The following is a 23107-nucleotide window of genomic DNA, read 5'->3' as shown; positions in this document are numbered from 1 at the left end:
GGTGTCAAATATGCCCGTCTCCAGTTCGCTGGGACATGCCCGGTTAGCCAGGACTGCTGAAGAATGATGGAGAGTGTCTTGGCAACCACATCCGCCAACTCCCTCTGCACTCTAGGGTGCAATCCATCTGGCCCCATGGACTTGTGAGCATCCAGCTTTCGGAGCAGGTTCAAAACTATCTCATCATGGACCATGCAGGGCTTATTCTGTTCCCCATCCCTATCTACCAAAGCAGGGGGCTGTGTTCTCATGGAGTAACAAGTCTTACCATTAGAGACTGAGACAAAGAAGGCATTAAGTACCTCAGCCTTATCCTGATCCTTGGTCACCAAGTTGCCCTCAGCATCCAACAAGGGATAGAGATTCTCCCTAGTCCCCCTCTTCCTGTTGATGTATTTATAAAAACATTTATTATTTTCCTTTACCTTAGTGGCCAAGTTCAGTTCTAGCTGGGCTTTGTCTTTTCTAATTTTCTCCCTGCACAGCTTCACTACATACCTGTAATCATCATCAGTAGCTTGCCCACTCTTCCAGAGACCATAAACTTTCCTTTTGTTTTTGAGATCCAGCCAAATGTCTCTGTTGAGTCAGTCCAACCTCTTTGCCTGTTGGCTCGTCTTCCATGATCTGGGGATGGTCAGCTCCTGCACCTTTAAAGTAAATTCTTTAAAGTATTCCCAGCCTTTCTGAGCTCCCACATGCTCCAAAACTACCTCCCATGGGACCCTCTCAACATGGTCCTAAAGAGGTTAAAGTCTGCCCTCCGGAAGTCCAAGGTGGCAGTTCTGCTGACTCCCCTCCATAGTTCAACAGGGATAGAGCATCTCATCTAGCATCTCATGATCACTATGCCCCAGACAGCCTCCAATCTTTATATGCCCCACAAGACCTGCTCTGTTAACAAAGAGCAGGGCCAGAATTTTGCTTCCCCTCGTTGGCTCCTCACCAGCTGTGTCAGGAAGTTATCTCCCACACACTCTAGGAACCTCCGGGACTGTTCCCTATCTGCTGTATTATAAATCCAGCAGATGTCTGGGAAGTTGAAGTCCTGCACAAGAACAAGGGGAAGTGACCTTGAGACCTCAACCAACTGTTTATAAAGTGTCTTGTACATCTCTTCCTGGTTGGGTGGCCTGTAGCAGACTCCCATGATAATATCAGTCTTATTGGCCTTTGCTTTTATTCTGACCCATAAGCTCTCAACCCTATCATCACCATCATTAATTTCCATACATTCACATTCTTTCTTAACATAGAGGGCTACACCACCACCTTTCCTGTCTCTTCTGAAAAGTTGGTAGCCATCCACCACAGCACTCTAGCTGTGCCAGTCATTTCACCACATTTCCATGATGGTAACTATATCATAGCTTTATGACCACACAGTGGCCTCCAGCTCCTTCTGTTTATTACCCATGCTGCATGCGTTAGTGTAAAGGCACCTGAGCTGGGCCTCCTTTCGAGTGGCAGTAGCCCTAATACCCTCATGACCATACTCAGGTACCTGTTTCCATGGTCACCAACAATCAAAAACAAACAGAACAAAACAAACTAACAAAAATCATGAAGTATGTTTCTCTTTTGCATTTTTAAATTTTTTCTTGAAGTTGATTCCCTTGAACATGACTTTTTAATTTTATTAAAATCTTTTGATGTTTCTTAAGCATATTTTCTTGTATTGGCCTTGCCACCTCAGATACAGCTGACATCTGTAATCAAAGTGATAAAACACAGCAGGTAAACAGTTGGTCTAGCCCATTAAAATCAATGATAACCAAAACTTTATTTTTGTATTGTTTTTAATATTTATTTTGCTTTCCTCTAGCCAAGTGAAAATGTATTCCAGAACTATATATCCAGAAGAGACTTTGAAAGAGGCCTTATTTGGCCTTGAGCTGATCAAATTGGGAAATCAGGCTGTCAAAGGTCAAGGTTGTAGACCACTTCCTGTTTCCTTTAAAACTAAAAGAAACATAAAAAGACCCTAAACTTTTGAGCCACCACCATGGGGATTTCAGAAGATGATTGAGGCTGGAACAAAGCATACCCTTTTGCTTCTGGGTATCAGGAAGGACTTTAATGGTACCATGACATTGATCATTGAATTCAGGGTCACAGTCGTGTCAGTGTTAATGAATTCCAAGTATGATTGTACAAAATATTAGTATACAGCAGAAAGGAAGCAGTACATATTATTTTAGACATTATTTTTAGACATTATTTATAACAGCTCATTATAAAGCTTTTAGACATTATTTATAACAGCTCATTATGAAGCTTTTTATTTTCCCCTTATGGTAAATTTAGACTCTTGATTGTTTCTTTCATGTTGTATAAATCTACATGAACAAACAGCATGCTCAAATTTTTCTCAGACTTCTGGTATTCATCACTGTTTTAAGAAAATTTTATAAGATTTCTAAATTTATTTAATCCTAAGTAAAATGCTGATAACGCTGGAATGTGCAATAATTATTTGTCTTGTTAATTTTCTCTGAATGTAGTCAGTTCACATTTCTTTGTGATTTGCACATATTCGAAGTCAGATGAAATTAGGACAGAGCTGTCTCAGAGAAGCCCACAGTGACAGTGATGTCCCTTGCTGCAGGAATTTGCAGCTACAACTGCCTCTTTTCTCTGTCCACTCTAAATATTTTAGTAGGTCACAAAAGGAGCCAGATACACAATTCACAGTTATAATGTGCTGGAGTTAGCTTGCTTTTCCTTGACTAAGAGTAAGCCAATATCTTATTATATCTTTTTAAAATTAATTGCTATGAAGCATGTATTACATGTATTTTAGCCATTTAAAAAAAAAAAGTTTCTGAAAGACCTTATCAAATGGACTTTTTTTTTTTTTTTTTTTTTTTTTTTTTTTTTTTTTTTTACTTAAGTGACCTAGAACTATAAATCATAAACCCAGGAAACTTCAGGGAGATTTGAAATCACACTTGTTCTTGTTGGTAGTATCTGCCTCTTTCACTGTTAAAAGCAGTTTTACTGTTTCTTATAAATCACAGTACAGTTGAGCTACACACTTCAAGACCTAAGGTTCAAGTTGTTGACCTGTTGGTAGTGTAAGCAATATTCTATATCAGAAGTTGAAAAGCAGTTGTTTCTGATGCAAAATTGAATTCTGTTTTTTGAAACTATGGCAAGTAGAGACCAAGCCAACATGCTAGCAGACATTTGCCTGTGCTTCCACAGATCACTGCAAACATTCAGATATTCTAACATTTCTAAAGGTACCTGTGCAATTCCAACAAAATATAACGATCTAGAATGCCTGCAGAGAAACAGAAAAATTAGATTTCTCCTCTGAAAATAACTCTATAGAAATCTTTTTCAGTGAGTTTTATCAGATGCAGTCTGAGTGATGAAGTTTCTCCAGCAACAGCAGTCAGATCAATGCTAATTCATGATGTTTTAGTTGTTATCTAATTCTATCAGCAGACCAAAAATTAAACATGACATAGCAGTTAAAGTACTTCCATTGTGAAAAGTAACAATTAACTCTAATTATTCTATCTAACTCAGGCCCTTTCAAAAATTTCCTGCTATTTTCTAGCGGACACCAGCTAACAATTGTCAAAGAGCTTTTAATTCCACAAACCTAATTCAGTCAGGCCCTGTCAGATTATAAGACTGTCCCTTCAGAGTTCTGGAGCCTCCTAAATTTGTAGAGACTATATGGAAGAGAGAAGCTGAGTACTAATATTTACACTGTTGAGAAGTAGAATACCTGATCTTCCCATGCAATTTTTGAGGTTTTACCATCATAAATATATTTAAGATAAAAGGAAATGAAAAAGTGTGTTCTTCTAAGATGACCAGGTAGGAATTTAATTAATTTATTTGAAGGCTAAAGAATCAATACAGTAACATCCCTTAATAACTATAATTTACTGTCAGCTGCTCAGCTAATCAGGCAGCACTAAGAAAGCAAAGTAGGAAATTAGCAATTTTTAGACAGTGTCTAAGATATGAAAGAAATACATCCACTACTTTCCTGAATATGTCTCTACCTAGAGTACCTTGACTGTATTTTCCTCTTCTTCATTTTTTAAGCAGAACTAAGAAAACTGACAGCTGACTTGTTCATAAAAGATATGATTGTAAACTAGATATGTTCAATATTTCACAACAGGAAGTTTGATTGCTATCCCTTGAAAAAGTATCTGCATTGAAAGGGTTCTTGGAGCAGCATCTTCAGTTGGGTTGGAAGAGACTCCTCAAACTACTGTTTTGCTCTACTGGCAGTGATTTCAATCAACCACCCTCACTTAACTACATACAAAACTTTAAAATAACTACATGGAACTACATGATCATTCATGCAGCAACAGCTTCCACTGATCATCTTCAGAAGAATCTTGGAGGGCAGCCATTAGGACACTGCCAAGAGAGTTATCAACATATTTATGCATACTAGTCATCTGTTAAAAAAAAAAAAAAAACCTGGAGAGGACCTGCCTTGGGAAATTTCTAGAACTGACAAAAAATTGCCCTCAGGGCATTTCTGTAACAATGGATTACTTAATTGCAAATGTTTATCCTATTTCTCAGTTTCAAGTTGGTCTTTTGTCCCAAACCAAGCAATTACTTCATCTATACACATTATTTATATCTCATTTATTTGAAAGACTTAGTTAATTATTCAAATGAACTGAGTGTACATACAGGCACAATTCTGATGCACAATTAACATTATAACTGAAGAATAAACTTGATTTTCATACATGCATCTCTCTTACAATCACATGGCCTTGCCACATTAAGACTGCAAAAATTATCAGCATATTCTTAGCAAGATGCATGTCTATGGAGAGCTGAAACATTCTTTAGAAAGCACATGGGAATCAGTTCTGAAGATGAAAACAAGCCTATTTAAGCTCACTTGGAAAAGGAAGTCTTAGAAAGTTTAATAAACAAAATGGCAAAAGACTGTTGTAAGCTATTTCTTGAACAGATATAGAGGAAAAAAACAAAGTATTGAACTAATCATCTGTGCATTTGCATACAAGAGATATTTGGGATTAATTTATAAAAACAAAGGAAAGGGAGCTTTTCCTGCAGTATACGGCATATAATATTATATGACAATTTTACTCTGTTCTATTTCCAACAACGCTGTTCCCAGTTTTGACTGTGAGCATATTATAAAGGCCACTAGCCCTTCTCTTAATGCATAAATCAAGCAAGATTGGATCTTTATTAGCATTTATAGCTACATAGCATTTATATCATGAAGAATCACATCCACATGAGTGAATTACATCCATTGGATTTGGGAGGTTGAATAGAGTTCTTGATTCAGAAACTGACCAAATTTTATGATTTTTATAAACATTAAGCAACTCCTAAACATATTTTTCCTAATTATCATGAGAATTTTCCATCATAATTACTTCCACCGGATATATTTTATGAGCCATTGACTTCTCTATAAAATACTTGCGTCAAGAGAAGACGTGCTATAGAATTTCAAGTTTTTTTTTTTTCTCTGTTTGCCATGAGCTGTATTATATTACTTCTGAAGAACCTATGTATGGCTTGAAAGTACATTCAAATAAACGGAGTAGAAACACACCTCAGTTGTTTAGACTATCTGATAAGGTATTGAATTTGCATGAGATTTGTATTAAATGCAAATTTAATTAGCTTTCCTTTAGCCATATATGATATAATCACTGAGTGTCAGGAAAATCTGCTACCAGAAAGCAGCTGAGAAACATTTTCTCTGTTCTTCATTTTCACTGATCAGAGTTGAACTGGAGAGAAAATATCAAAAAAGCATCAAAAAGACAGAGAGATGAAACTATTATCTGCATTCTGGTGCAATGACATTTTCAAAATTGCTTTCCAGCTACAGATGTTTGAAGATTGGGGTTCTAAACCTAGAATATATAATTATTTGACATATACTGCAGGAAAGTATGATTTCCCTATATCAGTAGCACAAATTTTACTGTATGTTTTTTGCTATTAGTAGAGGTAACTAGGGCCCAGTTTTTATATAAGTTTCCATATATTACCATAATAGCAGCTTTATGCCTGGTAGTTACTTGCTTTGTTTTTCATTCCCATTTTATAACAGCATGCCTAAAGCCCATCAATATTCAAGTTAGTACTTTAAAATGAAACTATAAATTTCAATTTGGAGAAAATAAGCCCTTATTCAGGCTCATAAGTTTTAAATAACACATTACCATTGGCTACATTAAGTTTGCATTTCTAATGTTATTTTATGCATTTGACAATAGATGTTCCACTCTGCTCAGGAGTGGAGAGCAAATGCATGTGAAATGTAAGTCTGCTTAAAATGTAGGAATTTATTAGAGCTGTCAGTCAGCAGTGACATGAGAGTTAAATTATTTCTGAAGATATTTGAGTTGATTTTTGCACTTTTCATTGTCTTTATCCTCTGAAGTTTGAGTATAAATAACTCTTTTGAAAGGTTTTCTTCCTAGATTGGTTAGAGCTTCCTAAAAAAAAAAAAAGTAAAATAAAATGATTCTGAAAATAGAGTACTAGATACACAAAACTCTTAAGGAAACAGCTAGGTAGTATTTTGAAGTTTAATTTTTTCTTTCCATCAGTCCCTGAAAAGCCAAATCATTTTTTTTTTTTTAATTCTGTTTATTATTGTTTATCTTACTTCCTGTAGGAAAAAATGATGATTTATTCTTTTACCCCTTGAATGGTGTGTACTGGTGATCAAAGGGTGTCTTTTACAACCGTTAGAACATAAACTGTTATACAAATTAATATGAAATTCCCTCTGCCACAGTACTAAAAACAAAGAAATTGTGTGAAGGCATTGCTTTTCCTGGCAGGAGTGATTCCTATTCTTCTTTACAGCTTTTCTTGTTTATCCTGTGGATGAGCTATTAGAATTGATCTGGAGGAAAACAATTCCTTTTCACTTGACTCATTTTTTGTGATTTTCTGGTGCTACTTAAGCTTATGCTGTTCCCCAGAAATTAGAATGAAAAGCAATTAGCTTCCATATGAAATACTGTATCTGTAAGCCAGTACAATAATTCTACCTTCAGTCATTCTGGTTCTTAACTTAAGGGCTTTTGCATGACTAAAGTAACAAACATAAGAAGGCAATCACTTTGCTGTCTCCTAGAGATGGGGAGCTACCTGCATAGCTACTATGTACTATGTCTGTCAAAAACATTAGGGTGTTATTTGCTAATTAGTTAAAACAATTTATTCTTTTTTCAAGTATCAAAATTTAACTCAAAACTTAGAGGGGAGGTATAGCAGCAGATTTTGGACTCTTGTATTTGCATAAATATGATCATGCTAAGAAGAAATTTCCACAGCGCTGGCACTATTTGTACTTTATTGCTGTGTGATGACAGGAAATTCCTATGGTAACTTGGACTGCTGAGATGTTTTCACATGCAAAGGTCAAAATTCAGTCATGGCACAAATAGATGAAACTCCACAATATAAATTTAGCCCGAATATAACCAAATAAAGAAAATGAGTGTATTTTCTTCCTTCAAATGAATAATTTTCACACAGTGAGTTACAATGAATACACAAATTTGTCATGCATTTCTCCATTATAGGCATAACTCTGTGCCAAAAAGGATATTATAACTAGAAAGTATACAGTAGTAGCTCTGAAGTAGCTAGAAATGACTTGCTTACAATTATAATAGAGTAATTCACCAACAAAAATCCATAACAATTTTGAAAATCCTGACAGCTATATCTTCTGAACGTCTAGATCTTCTCAAGGACACACTTTTGGTTTTCCATATACCTTGTCCACTTTATGCCCAGGAGATTCAGGCTCTGTGGTTTGTGGCTACAGTAGTCCAGAGTTCCTGTGCAAGACATACAGTCAACACAGTGGAATAATTGCTGTGGTACAAAAGAAGCCTCTGGCCTTGTGCAAAAGAAAGTAAAATTTAGCAGTCAGAACTTGTATTCCTAGCTCAACTTCTTCTGAAGCCAAATCGCCTTGATATTCCACTGTTTTTGCTTGCTTTTCCATCTGAGTCTATGGGTGGAGACTAGCAGAAAAGTGAGCTGGCTTTTCAACAACATGGACTTTGGCTTTATGAAATTCAACACAACTAGAAGACAGTATACACATATCAGACTGGCTGAAACCAAGATCTTCAGAAGAACTATTCCCTTCATAATGCAGATAATGTTATACAAAGGAATGATCCATCCATTCATTGAAATAAGAGGAACGTCACAGTAATTAAGAGATCCAAAAGAAAGGTTTCTAATAGTAGACACCATTTAGATACAGCAGTGGTCATATCAACTAAGCAATCTAAACAACATCTACAGCCAGTGCCTTGAACATGTGAGATATCATGGTTAAATTGTCACTCTATCCCTAAGCCAAAATATTTAAAATACAGAGTTAAACTACAGAGTGCAGGTGAAATCTGGAATGAGTAGCAAGAAATTAAATTGGCAGGCACAAGGTAGTGTGTTGTATGACTCAAATATCCACTTATAGGAAAGCTATATGTTTTAACAGACTGATGAAACTAAGGCAAAATTGACCAATTCAAAGCTTCATCTTCAGCCTGCCCTATTTGAATCATTCCACCAATTTCTCAGCCAAACCATTAAATAGAAGATGACATTACTCAGATATTGTATTGCAAATCCATTGTGTCTGCAAAAATCTGGCTGGCTGTAAATCAAAACCCTTTGTCAAGCAGTGGAAACAAGGATAACTTGCTTTGAGTGATGGAAAAACAGTGTACATAGGAATTTGATAATGCCAGTAGTAGAGGTTACATCCATTAGGATAATTTCAGCCCATTTGAATAAACAAAGCCACTGCTCCAAGGAAAATACAATAACAGATGCTGTAATGCAAGTCATCTTACATGAATACTCGTGTCTTTGATATTTACTGGACTAAAGAAGGCCAGAAAAGCAAACTGGAAGCAAATCTGTGACTATTTGAAATAATATATACCAGAGTCTGTACAGGTATTTTCTTTTTATTTGTGTCTTGTTTAACAATGCTGTCTGTTATAATATTGATACTACTATCACTTAGTAGCCCCACAGTATCCATGTTTGCTCTGAAATTTTCTGTTGACATAGTTTCTTAGGACTACTAGTAGATACAAAAGGTAAGTATTATTTGGAGAACACGTGTGTTGCTGCAGCAGCAGTTCAGCTGCTGAAAGAGCTCCTGCAGAAGAGCTCCTCTTCATCTGAAACATATTTTTGCACATATTTTTCAGCACTGCTAGTCCCCAGATATCAGCAATTTTAGTCATATTTGACTGCTCCATGGATCCAAAAGTAAGTTCAAGGAAAGTGGGGCTAGTGTCCTGGATCAGTCCTAAAAATAAAATGACAGAGTTCTAGAACTAAGGAGAGTTACACAGAACCTGCAGGAGCAGAAATGCTGCATCATCTTTCCTTTCTTCTTGCTTAATATCTTTTTGATATATTCACCTCAAAAACGGGAAATATTACATTTTATTTTATAAAACTCAATCTAAAATGTAAAAAATGAAGACAAAAGCTGGAAGTCCTGTGAGTTTTCTGCAAGTTTGAGAATTGCTGTGGCATAGAACAGCTGTCTGTGATGAACATGTGTATGCTATCTGGAAATACAGGGTGATACATCACTGGTTTTTAAATGGCCTCATTCGTTGAATTTAAAAACACAGATCTCTGCAATGAATGTGGCACTGGAATATAGATTAGATTTTTTCAAGCACCCTTTGTTATTATTTTGTTATCTATTGAAGCAACAAAGATGTGTAGATACAGCCTTATTCTACAAACCATTCTTAATTACTGTAATGATGATGGTAAATTTTATAACAATAATGGCTGAGGAGAAAGAGGAATCAGCACTTCATCAATATCTCTTCCTAACCACTTTCCTGAACAACACACTTCCCCAAATTACGATGTCTGAACAATCTCTGCATCTAGATAGACTTGCAAGTGTGACACTGTCATCTTTGTCTTCCTCTCAGTGTGCTGTATTCAGCTGTTAATAGCCTCATTTGCCATTCAAGTCACTTTTCAGAAGCTGTTTTTTTTGTTGCTGTTGTTGAGTTCTTACCATTTAAGAAAATAATTCTGAGTTCAAAATTTACCTCATACCATGTACCATACCTCCTTCTTCAGTCTAAGAAGCTTCTTGTGCTCTTAAGAAGTTTACTTCTGTTCATTTCAAAAGGAGAGTGACAACTGTGATTTTTGTTGTTGGTGGTGGCAGTAGTGTTGTTTTTTTGAATGTTGTCTGGGGCTACAGTTTTCAGAAGGGAAAGGTTTAAGAACAAACTGAAGTGACATATTTACAGTGACATATTTCATCTCAACTACAGTAGGGAAATGATCCCATTAGGTCACTTCCTACTACAATCTTTCTTACACTGGGGGGGGGTGTTGCCAGGCAAATTGAAAATGTAATATATGCCGCTGCTAATCTACACTGTGTATATAATTTATTCAAATATAGGCATGACCCAACAGGACTTTCCTTGTACTGAAGCAAGAGATACTTTTTGGAAAAAAAATACCTATGGACTGGTATTACATTTACAATATAAAGGAAAACAACATGCAGTAGCATTAATTTGACTTTATTATGTTTTCTATTTCAACTTCGCCATGGCTCACTACCTTATTAGCAATGTAAAGATATGAATGCCAAAGTGCTCATTTTATCATGACAACATTCAGTTTTGAAACTAATCTAAAATAAAACCCAGGGTATGCACAGAAAACTCAATTATGAAACAAAAGGCATCCAGTATGAAATTAAGGTAGTACATTCCATGTTTTATGCTCTGGCATTGTGGATTGTTACAGGGTTTTTTTGCTGATAAACCTCAAAAAGATCACATAGCCAAGAGCAGCTCTAATGGACTGAATCTAAAATTACTCACTTTCATCTACTAAAACAAATTGGTTTAATATACAGTTGTTTGTTGTCAAATACATTAAAAACAGTCGTGCCAAACAAAATTATATGCTGTGGTTGTTTGCCTGGTGTATTTTTGGAAGGTGAGAGAACAGGAGAAAGAGGAAAGATGGTGGGTGGAGTTTTCCCTGCACTTGCCGACATCAGACTAGATAGCATTAAGAAGATGTAACATACACAATATGCATGCAATGTGCCTGAGTTACACAGGCGTAAAGCTTTTTCCTTCCATTTTTTAATGTTTGACCATGTGTAACTAAAATGTTCTAACCTGTTGGGCATTGCAAGATAGTATGCAAATAGGCCAGCTATTGACAAAGGACTACTGTAATTCACTTTTTTGTTAATCAGGGTGTGATTATCATTGGATTCTTTTGAACTCCATCCAGCTTGCTATTCTGTCTCAACTTCAAGCAGGTGTTTTGTTGTTGCCAGTCCATGAACACAGCCCTGCGCCTGAGTCTTTCAAGTGTGCTAGCTGTGCTGATGAATTTTGCCTGCAAACTTTCCTCAGGCAATGAACTGACTAGTGCAACATGCTCACAGCAATGTTAATCTAGCTCAGGGACATGCACTACACATGAAAGACTATTTTTACCCTAATTTTTAATTGATATATTTTGCCCACTGCAATTCCTCCTCCCCTCATCCCACCCTTATTTCACTCTCTCTAGCTATCTCTCTTGTATCTATTTACTTTTTCTTTCTTTTTTTTTTTTTTAAGACAGCAAATGGATTGGAGTGAAATGAAACTACAGTAGCTGGCAGACACAAAGCAGAAACAAGGGTGAAGCTAAATAAAATATGAGTGTGGATGCTCAGCAAAGAATTCACCTTTGATTTTAAAGATTAGATAAATTGGAAAAGTAATAATCAGTAAATTGAAAAGTGTGGACTATTGTGAATTACTACTGTGACTAGCATAACAAATCTCTTATTTATACTCTCTGGATGGTGCAATATTTTATATTATGCAGTAGCTTAGAATGTCTTCCGGAAAAGGGTCATAGTGAAACATTTTTACACTGCAGCCCTAGTAAGAAATATTTGTGAAGTAATAAAATTTGATTATATTCAACATAAACTGTTTTGAGTATCAGAATTGTTCATGATAGTTTGGAACATGCCTCTTAAATGCAACTTGACGAACATTTGATTCATTTATTTCTATTCTATATATTTACTTTTAAGTGCTGATTTTTATGTCAAGATGTCTAGGCACATTTTCATTTGCTTTGCATAAATAAAACACAGAGCTCCCTCATATTTTCTGCTTTCTTCAAAAGGAAATTTCAAAAGGAAATTTGCCCCAGACATTCTTATTCCTCATTGCAGTTCATGGCTGTCACTTCTCTCCTGGTTCAAGGAAAGAACACAACTGGCCCTTCCAGACCTTGCTGCATGGAGGACATAGATGCACATGCAGAAGAACCTCCAGCTCTTTCTGTAGGGAGCAAGGTGGGAAGTGGGAGATCTAAAGTGGAGGACCACTTTTGATGTGTGCTATTTGTGAAGGTCAAAAAATAAAACTGCTTTATCAAGAGGATCAATAGAACGGAAAGATTTGTAATACAAAAGAGCTGAGAAAAATCAGTGGAAATGAAGTGGTAGCCCTACTAGCATAGGCAGCACAGATCTTTCAGAGAAGAATGATTAAGCATGAATAAGAAAAAAATACTCCTATATTATGTAAGCTCAAAAAATACAAACTTCATAACCTTTAAGCACTGTCCCAAGGTTTCCTGAAACAATTGAAGAAGGGCTATTTAATGCTTTGTTGAGGGGTGTTTTTAAGATGTCTCAAAAGCCATGTTGCTGAAGTGGTCATTTAATCCTTTGCTTTTAGGGATGTATTCAAAAATACTCCCTTTTATTTATTTTTTATTTGCACATTTTTAGATGTGTCTTCTATATTTGAAACAAATAAGATGTTTTTGAGTTTCTCAAGTACTTGGAAAATGGTTCGTTTTCTGAATTCTAGACCTGAATTGTTAAAAATCAGAGTGAGAATCAGAAAGAAAATATATGCTTAGTCTGACACTATTTTGGATAAAGTATTTTTCACAATTAGTTAAATAGAAGCCATAATATTTACTTTCACAGCACATAAATTAGCACACATTATAGAGCATTGACTGTGCTGTTGAGCAGTACATCATTACAAGTGAATGTCATTTAGTGACTGATCTAAGTACACTGTGTCCACTAGCACTGATGAAAATATCTTTTTCAACTGAAATAATTTTAAAAATGACTTCCTATGAGGTTTCTATTTTGATAAATTCAGTCAATTTCTTGAGTAGTTTTTCAAGCGTAGTATAATTTTAAAATACAGTGAGCTGATCCTATATACATTAATTATGACAGAAATATACTCATGATTGCGTGAGTGGCATTGTCAGAGCGTGAACCAAGCCTTTTTTTCCACTTTAACAGCAAATGAACCTCAGGGCACTTGAACTTCACTTTACAGTACTGGACTTCTGATAGCAAGTTTGGTTGAAGGCACCTCTGTCCACATCTTCCTTTGTACCATGGTGGTACTATGTCAGGTAGTGAGATAAAAGGTATCAAAAAAATGAAGTGTTCAAAACAGCCACTCTTTTTGCATGTTTTGTTTTGTCTTGCTTTGTGTTGCATATTACATAGATCATCTCATTAATCTGATGCACTGTAGAATCATGGCCCAAATGTCAGAGCATACAAATAAGCTTTCTCATCCCATTCAAGTGCTGCAGCCCTAGGTTTATGCTGGAATGATGCCATAACATGCTGTTTTATGATGCAGCTAATCTGATCTGACAGCTAACTGCCACCAGAGCAATCTTCCCTCTTCCCTGCCTTTTTCTCCCTAGCAGTGTCTGCCTGCCTCCTCCTCTATGCTACCAGGGGTGCCTAGCCAACTCCCAGAGGAATAACTCAGTACAGTAAACTGACAACAGAACTATTGTTTCTCCTTTGCTTTCATCTTCTAAGTGTCAGTCTTCTGACAATGTTCCTGTTTCCCCATAGATAGCTTGCTGGACAACCAGGTAAGCAAGCCCTCCCACCAGGGGCAGGGGAAAGGAACAAGGGGAAGCATGTGATCACCAGCACCTCAGAGAGTTTCCTCTATACCTACAATCTTCTGAGAAGTATAAACACTGCTGACCACCTAGTATCTGTTTTAAAATATTCCCTGTTTATCTAAAAAAATAGCATTTTAAAATGCTAAAGAACACATGAGTTGTGTGGAGCAGAGTAGTCCCAGCATGGATGGGGCATAATCAGACTACTGTATCAGCCACAATCTTAAATATTATGATCACATATGTTCTTTATTGATTTGAATTAAAGAAAACATTCAGAAAATTTATTCAAAAATCAAAAAGAAAAAACATTTAGAACTTTTCAAATAAATGAAGTTTTTTTTTTTTCCACTGAGTACACTGTCCTGTGAACTAAGCCCCAAGTTCATAGGAATCAGCATGGATTTGCTTACTCTGAGTATTCAGTAGGAGCTTTTCCAGAAGCCTAAGGTGGAATACAACAGCCCATACATGAAATTGCCTCTTATTATGCATATAATTACTATAGGTCAAACTTCTTTCTACCTCTCTTTGATGAGAAAACAAAGAAGTAAACAAACAAACAGTCACCAATATATTCTTAAGAAAAGAGTATCAGATAAAAGACTATAAAAGACGCACTGAAAATAAACACATTACTAAAACACTGTTTCAGCCATGATACATGGTCTTTCAAAAAAGGTTGCTTTCACCTGTTTTGCTTTGTACTTAACTGATCTCTGATCCTACAGAGAATTCAGGATCAGCACTAAGGACTTCAAAAGCCTTGTGTACGGCAAACAGGTATGCAGATATTGGACCAGAGAAATTATCACATTACAAAGGAGAAATGAAATGAAGATCTTACCCATGTCCTGGGCTAACAGAAGGACTCCAAAAGGAAGGAGCTCCAGCTCAACATCCTGATTTCTTGGGAGTCAGCCCTTAAATGGGGTCTAGGAGGCGTGGAGCCTGGCTCCACCCCTTCCGGTCACTCAGGTGACATTGCATTCACCTGTGCCCCTGCAGCTGACTCAGCACTCGCCTCAGGTGGTCAATCAGAGGTTCAGGCTGTGATTCAACAGTTCCCATACACCTTGGTTTACTTAAGGTCACCTAAAATTTCTTCAGAGAACTCAGACATAATCCCAGTTTGAGTGGTACACTCTTTTTTTTGTTTACTTAGAAAGAGAATTTTATGCATCTGGGGGAATAATTGCTATAAACTAATACCAAGGCTTTATTGTTGGAAGAATGTTGTAGTAGAAGTTAGTATTGTATCTTCTTTTTATTTATTTATTTATTTATTTATTTATTTATTTATTATAATCTCTAATACTATTAAATTGTCCATAGTGACTTGAGTCACAGATCAACTGATGTAAAGTATAAAAGGAAAGCATTGATTTTCAGACTTTTTTCTGGGAGATGAAGAGAATCTGCTAAGGTGGTTTGCTTGTGATCTTCATCCAACAGGTGGAAGAAGAGTTGTTGTTAATACCTAAACAAACAATGAAATTGTATAATAAGTCATCTAAACAAACAGTGACTAAGAAGTATATTCAGCTAAATTAATATTAGTAATGTTTGCTGGAAAAGCTTTCAAGATAATAAATTTCACAAATTTAATTATATGTCTCACTGGTCTCATTTCTATAACCAGGATCATTAGGAAGCACTGGAGAATAACAGCAATAACAGTAATAACAAAAATAACAATAATAATATCATAAAAATATATCTCATTGTCATCAATGGATTTCTGAAATGGTTATTGGAAAATTCAGAAGGTTATTTTTTGTTGTCATTTGTTTCTACAATACTGAACCAGTATTTTCTGGTGCTCTATATTCGAGGCAAAAAGAAAAAAAAAAAAACTAATAAAAATAAAAAAGGAAAATGAGCAGAGAAAGCAGAGAACAGAAAGAAGAAAAGAGTTTCATACCTAAAAAGAGTAAAAAGTGTTGGAAATTTGGAAATATGTACCAACTTCAATACCTGATTCAATATACAAAGTGATGTATATTTTGAGCAGTGCAAGGCCCTCAGAATTACATATAGTACTGTCAGTCATTAACTTTTTCTATAGTTTTAATGTTTTCATGTTTTAATGTTGTTATAATTTTAATTACATAAATATAGTTTTTTTTCCAACATACATATTTGTAAATATGAATGTCTGTATATATGATTATGATTTTTACAGATATATGCACCATGCAAATTATTTTGTGTTTTCATTATTAAAATACAGCATAACCATGTGAGAATGACTCTTCACAGCACATTTTGTATTGCTTCTTCATATTTTGCACATCTGGGATAAACAGTATGGGCAGGAACTAGAAATCAATCTCTTTGTGTCATTAATCTTTTTAAAATCTTTATTAATTACTGAATTCATTTACTGAGCAATATTGCTAAGATGTATTTACTTAGGAAAGATTTAGGTAGAACTACCATCATTTTAGTGCTAACTTGTGGTTAATAAGCATTTCTATTTCTCTAAATAAAGACTAAGAAGTATGATGGGAAAACAAATATTAGCATATCTAGACTGAACATGACTTGTAGACTCCCTGGTGAGTAGTGCTTCTACAGCCAAGGATTATTCACACCATATACAATTAAGTTTTCCTTTAAGACTGATTCTTTTATACTGCAGATAAAAATGAAAAACTACACAAAATCTTCTAAAGAAATATTCATGTATCTTCAGCAAAGAAAAGAATACAGTTCATCTCTTACAGGCTAGCCAAACCTTGGGAGTTTTATTTTATCTGTAAATGTCTATGAGCAGAATTTGGTATACAGTTTGACCTCTTTGATTGTATTTTGAGGTTGTTATTGTACTTTGCTGTTGGCTCTTTAATTAATCTTGCCGGTTCTGTAATATCATTGGGGCAGAAATAATTGCTTAAATATAAAAGGACCTGTTAAGGCAGCCACATGGGAAACAGCGATGTGGTGAAAGAGAGCATTTCTAAGATTTACTTATTGACTGTTTAGTAAATAAATCCTATGTTTTAATTGCTCTGTCAGAAGGATCCTTCAATGAGGGAAAGGTGACTGGAGCTGAATATGGGAACACCACGGGACAGCTGTTTGGTCTGGCAGAGGGCTCCCTGCACTTGTACTATATATCCAGAGCGACCTTTCAGATTCCATGTACATAGTAACAATTAAAAGTACACAATGACTTGACAATGTTCACGGTGACAGACTGCAGGTTGGCTGCTTCCCATAACAGCCTCCCAGGCAGAGAGGAACAAAGAGCCTGGGCCCATCTGTACGCCGCGCTGAATGCCTCATGTTCCAGAGAGCGCTCTTTGTTTCTCCAAACGCCCCAGGAAGCTCTTCAACAAACAAAACTCAGAGGTCCAGAGGAGCCCAGTCAGGACATTAATATGATAATGAATTCCGGATTACTCTGACAGACGTGACAAAGAAATAGATCCTTTTGATAATAACTTATCGGGTTTATTAGAAGGAATTTGTCTGACTCCATCACTGTTGTAGATATTTCAACAAAGTCAACAAACCGATATGGGACGACAGTCCTGTTATCTTCTCTCCCTCTCCTTGTAGCTTTTCAGAAAGTCTAGTCCATGCTACTGATTTAAGGCTTCTTCCATCGCTACCTGTCTGGGAAGTTGTTGTAAACCATCTCCTCTATGGTACCAAACAATGGGAAATGGCTGTATTTCACAGGCAGTTCAGAAGAAAAACTGTGGTTAATTCAGAGGTATGACTTTGCTTTTCAACTAATGTTCCTATGCTGAATTAGCTCAGTAGGCTTGGTAAGATTAATTTCCAGTCATTCCACCCAATGAGGTAAAATAGTTTCCTTTCTGACCCATCAGAATAAATCTGATCCTGATTAAAATAGCATTTGTGTTGATTACTGCCAGTGGGATATTAGGTGAAACTTTACGTAACATATAGCCTCTTGTTTCATACAATTCAAGGAAATTCATACGTGACATTCCTGTAATTTTCAGAAGCGATGTTCATTGCAGCTCTTTTTTTCCTTTGACTTTAGCAGAGATTGTCATAGCTTTTGGGAATGTGCTTCTACATTACATATGGCTACTGATTTCTATGGTAATTATTATATCTTCTTGGCTGGATTCTCCTAAGGGCTCTACGATAAACTTTTGTTATTCCACAAAAGCTCAGCAACAAAGGACATCAACTAGCTGCAGATAAAGTAGATAGCTAAGGTCAGCGCTGTGTCACACAACGTACCAAAATCGGTTGGCACCAGCCATCTGTAGTTAACAGCTATTATATAAACATAAAGGAATGTGCCTTGTGTTCTGAATGATGGAAAAAAATTGGTCATTAGCCACTTGGGAACTCCTGATTCCCCCCACAGCTTTCCAGCTGCAATCCAAGTGTATTTAAATAAAACTTAGCACACTTAACAAGAAGTTTGATAGAGTGTTAACAATCCTCAACTTCACGTTGAGCTGTTAACCAACAAAGTAGTCATTAAATGCTGGTAATGACTGGGTTTCTTGGGATTATTGCTTAATTATAAACCTGATAGAGTGGGTCCTGCCTTCTGACTTGGGGGACATTTTCCATTGCAGAATTTTAATGACAGAATTTCTTAATATACCGTCTCATTTATAAACCCTTAAATATAACATGAATATATATATATATATGGCATAATACTGCCTTTAAAAAAAGTTATTTGCACACTTCACAATTATGTTCAAACAGTAACCAGTCTTGGATTCACCTCAGACAGTGGAATAGAAAAGTACAACTGCTGGTAACAGATGATTTCTCAGAGAATATGGCTCTCTCATAAAATAAAGTAAGTGTTTCTGAAAAGGAATTCTGCATTTTGATTGACTGGAATGAGTCTAGAATTTAGATAGCGGTTAATTCCAAAAAACACCATGAAAGTGTTGTGAAAGTGCAATAACCATTTTTTTATCTCTTATTCTTTCAGAAACAGATAAATAATATTCATGATGTACTAGAAAATATTTCAGCAACCATGACCTTGAAAATTCACTATCTTTTCTGGCTACTGTGCGTTAAATAATTATTTCCCAATCTGTAGATATCATGACCTCATGTATACAAACAATTATAGAAATATATTCAGGAAAGTTTTTTTTTCCTCTGGGCTGGTATCTAAGCATCTAAATATGTATTATCCCAATCCACAAGGAAAGATAAGGAGTGCAATGTGCGATACACAGACTTCAAGTCCCAGCACATGAGATGACTGTACACAGACAGTGTTGGAGAAGGGCAGTTTATTTTTCGTTCTTTGTTGGTTTCCTGTTTGATTCAAGTCATCATATTGCACTAATGTATACAAGATATTCCAGAAGTCACTGAGTGGCTGTATTTTGAATGTGTGAGTATACTGTATTTATTTGGTTTCCAAAAAAAAGGCTCAATATATTTAACATTAATTTAAAATTCTTAAAATTTTAAGGCCACTTAATATTTTCAAGCAGGGAGGCAACTACTGAAGAAAAAAAAAAGGTTTCATCCTTTGAAAAGAGTCTTGTTCTAAAATTCACAAAATACTGAGTCTTCTAATGCTAAGTAGCTAAGCAAACAAGTACTTCTTCAGTCTTTTTCAGACTGTTCATTTAGGTATTAAGCAACAAGGAAATCAAACAAGATTCTGTCTTCAGAAGCTATTAGATCAAACATTCTTTGAAAAGAATAACATGTAGAATATATTTACTTGTACAAAATTTTAACTGTATGTTGCATTGATAGATAGTTCTACAAGTAATTTGTCTGCAAAAATGCATTTATGTATTTTAGAACTGTTTAAAAGATGGTTAAAAAGTGAATATTCAAGTTATTTTATTAATTAATTATCGAAGGACAGCATTAAAGAAGAATAGCATTTTCTGCCAGGACAAATAATATAACTGGGAGAGATGGAGAGGATGTGGAACGTGTAATTTTATTTCCAATTATTTCCAGTTAAAAGAGGGTTTTCTGGAAATCTGAAAGGGAAGAGACACAAATATCTTTGCATGTGTAAATAATCTTCTTTCTTCATTCAAAAACTCAGACTTACGTCCACAGTGGCTTGTTGGCTCAGTTCATCAAAAAGCCTGCAGCAATTCCCTGAGCCCTCATTTGTAGACATCACTTTGGCATTGGAACAATGCAGCAGATTCTCATTCTAGGGATTATGATACTATATATAAAGAAAACATAAAAAGATTTACATATATTCCATGTAATTTCCCCCATTATGTTTTAAGCATGGAACAGGTTTTTGAGCCTTTCTGTTGGTAGATGTGCCACAAAATATTTTTTTAAAATCAAAACTTGTGTCACATTTTTTTTTCAGAAGTACCACATATATCATGTATCACATCAAATAGTTGTCCTAGAAGCTGCAGGCTGGGAAAATTGGAAAAAGGGAAGCTCTTCTTTTGGGGCTGAATCACTTATCTTACTGAGTGAATTGGGGTAACATGAATACTGTCCCAAGTTCATCTTATTGTTTACATTATTGACACACTGTAAGTGGAGCACAGCCTAGAAGAGGAGTGTAATCACTGATTCTTGGCTTTGGGTCATGAATGAGAAGGAGCAGTGGTAATGAAACTGTACTTTCACCAGGCATGAATGAGGGAATATTGTCCATTTTTCAAAGACTTTGAACACGTTATATTCCTACAGTTTTCCAGATGTTTTGAGATAGCAAAGGCAGAATCATACTTTGAGAAATGTCTCTAATACCATAGCTCATAACCAAAATATATATGCTTAATCAAACAAATGTGCTAGTACCATTCTACTTCAGATGAGAACACAGTCACAGAGTTCATCATTTAACAATGGGCAGTACCTGATCCAACATAGACGGTCATAGAGAGCTTACTGGGGAGAACCAAAGCCCTGTTCGCTATATTATTGGCTGGTATCCTAACAAGCAGTTACTCAATTTTTCAGAATTGCAATTTTTGGGTATCCAGTCACTGTCTCCCTGCTCAAGTCTTGCTCCTGCAGGCATGATTAAACTTAGAAACAACACAGCTGAGAAAACTCCCAAGCAACAGCTTGATTTGAGACTTTGATTTTAAATTGGAAAATCAATATATACGTTAATAAAACTTTCTTTCAGAATCGTAATGGAAAAGTTGCAAAGAAAAGGAGCCTAAAAAACATGTTTACATCCCCAGCAATGTGTGAGAAAAAATACCAGTGTGAACCTGAATGACAAAAGAAGATATCCTCTGTGTTCTAGGACATCATAAAGACATTAATTTAAATTAAGTTCCATCACATAGCACATAAATAACTCTCTCTGAGAAGATCTGAGGCCCTTTGCAGAGCTTTCTGTTGACACAAGTGCTGTGCACAAAATGCAAATTTCTTGAACGTGACAAAACACAATGTATGTTTTCATGCATATTTTCACAGACTTGTATGGATCAAGAACACACTAAAGGAGGAGGAAATATATCTGCATCGGAGATCTGGGAGATCATTGTGAAGTGAAAGGCACTACCTGCAGCAGTCCCAATGACCTCTACCAAACACTGTAGGACTAGATGTAGGAGTTAAAACGAGGTAGAGCTTCAGAGCCTGATCCTGGATGAGGACAGATTGGTTTTTCCCAGAGGTCCTAGAGAATCACACTGAGGGTAAGAAGGAGCAGCAACATCTAACTCCTTGATACAGGGCTGGCAGTCATGGCTCAGGACTTACAGAGACCCACAGCTTTCTGGAGCAGCAGCAGGAAGCCGGGAAGTTTACCCTCACTATCTGAAAAGGCTTCCACAAGGTTGATTGGACCCACCATAATGCACAAGTGCTTTGGGATGGAATTAGTTGTCCTTTTCTGCACCTGTTGGTGCCATTAGATTTGGCATGACAAATTGATCAATTTGTAATAGAAAACTGATTTTCAGATGACTATAGTAAAGTGAGATTAAACTCCATTTAAGATAAATCATGGAAGTTCTAATTTGTCTTACAGGATTTCTCGGAAGGTAAAGTCTCAGAAGGTAATGACAAGATCATTTTCTTAAACATCTGAGTGAGATAAGAAAATCCCAAAAGTATTGCTATATTTACAGGAACAGACGGAGTTGTACAAACTTGACAGGGTACTTATAAGCATGCATTTTCTATAAAATCAGTTAATGTGGTAGAATTTTTATTTACTCCTTTGCTTTGTGCTGGTACAGACAATTTATCATTCAAGCATATTAGTTTTGTCACCTTAAATTCACACTGCCAGAAGTCCTGGAGAAGTAATAAGAAAATTGTGTTCTCATTTAAATCTTATGTTTCACATTACATCCAGCATCACATGAAATCCAAATTAAATAATCCAACTGCAACTATAATAAAATAGGTCAAAGGCAAAAATAAAAATGTGCATCCTTTCTACATTGTACAAGATTTGTGCACATTATGTATCCCATTTTAAGAATTTCCTCTTGCATGTTTTTTATTCTCAGTGAAATACTAGTAATACTAAATCTGGGCCAATTATAAGTACAAGTATCTTTAATGTTAACTGTTTTCTAGCTTTATCCAAATGCTTAGAGATTTCAAAGAAAAAACAGTCCTACATTTTAATCTTCTGTTAAAAAATTAAAAAAAAAAGATGAAACATATGTATTGCATGGCACTGATATTTGTACTTTTATCTTTACTACTTTACCCTATTAACAATAAATGTCACGTTTTCCTACCATACACAAATAAACAGATTAAGCGGCATAGGAAGGAGAGAAATAGCTTTGTTTGTTACCTGTGTATTCAGATCTTTACGAAAGCATCTCCCAAAGTTGCCACTTCTCCCTGCACCATAATGATATTGTACAGTGCCTTTTGGCTCTAGCACAATGTGTTATGCATCAGTGTTTAAGAGCATATTGTGCACCATTATTGCTCTCTCTCTAGAGGACTACAAACTGCATTAGTTTGAATTACCAAATCAAAACTTTATGTGCAGCAGTTCCCCCACAAGGGCTTTAGCATTTTTATGTCATAATCCCTCTATTATCCCCCTCCTCACATGCTTTATAACCATTAAGTTATTGAAAAATTCTCAACAGATGTCATCTTAAGATGAATGTTGCTGTGCCGACTGGTA

Source organism: Gallus gallus, chromosome 2 (genome assembly GCF_016699485.2).
Source record: "Gallus gallus isolate bGalGal1 chromosome 2, bGalGal1.mat.broiler.GRCg7b, whole genome shotgun sequence".
NCBI classification, from domain to species: Eukaryota; Metazoa; Chordata; class Aves; order Galliformes; family Phasianidae; genus Gallus; species Gallus gallus.
This window is presented reverse-complemented; position numbering follows the sequence as displayed.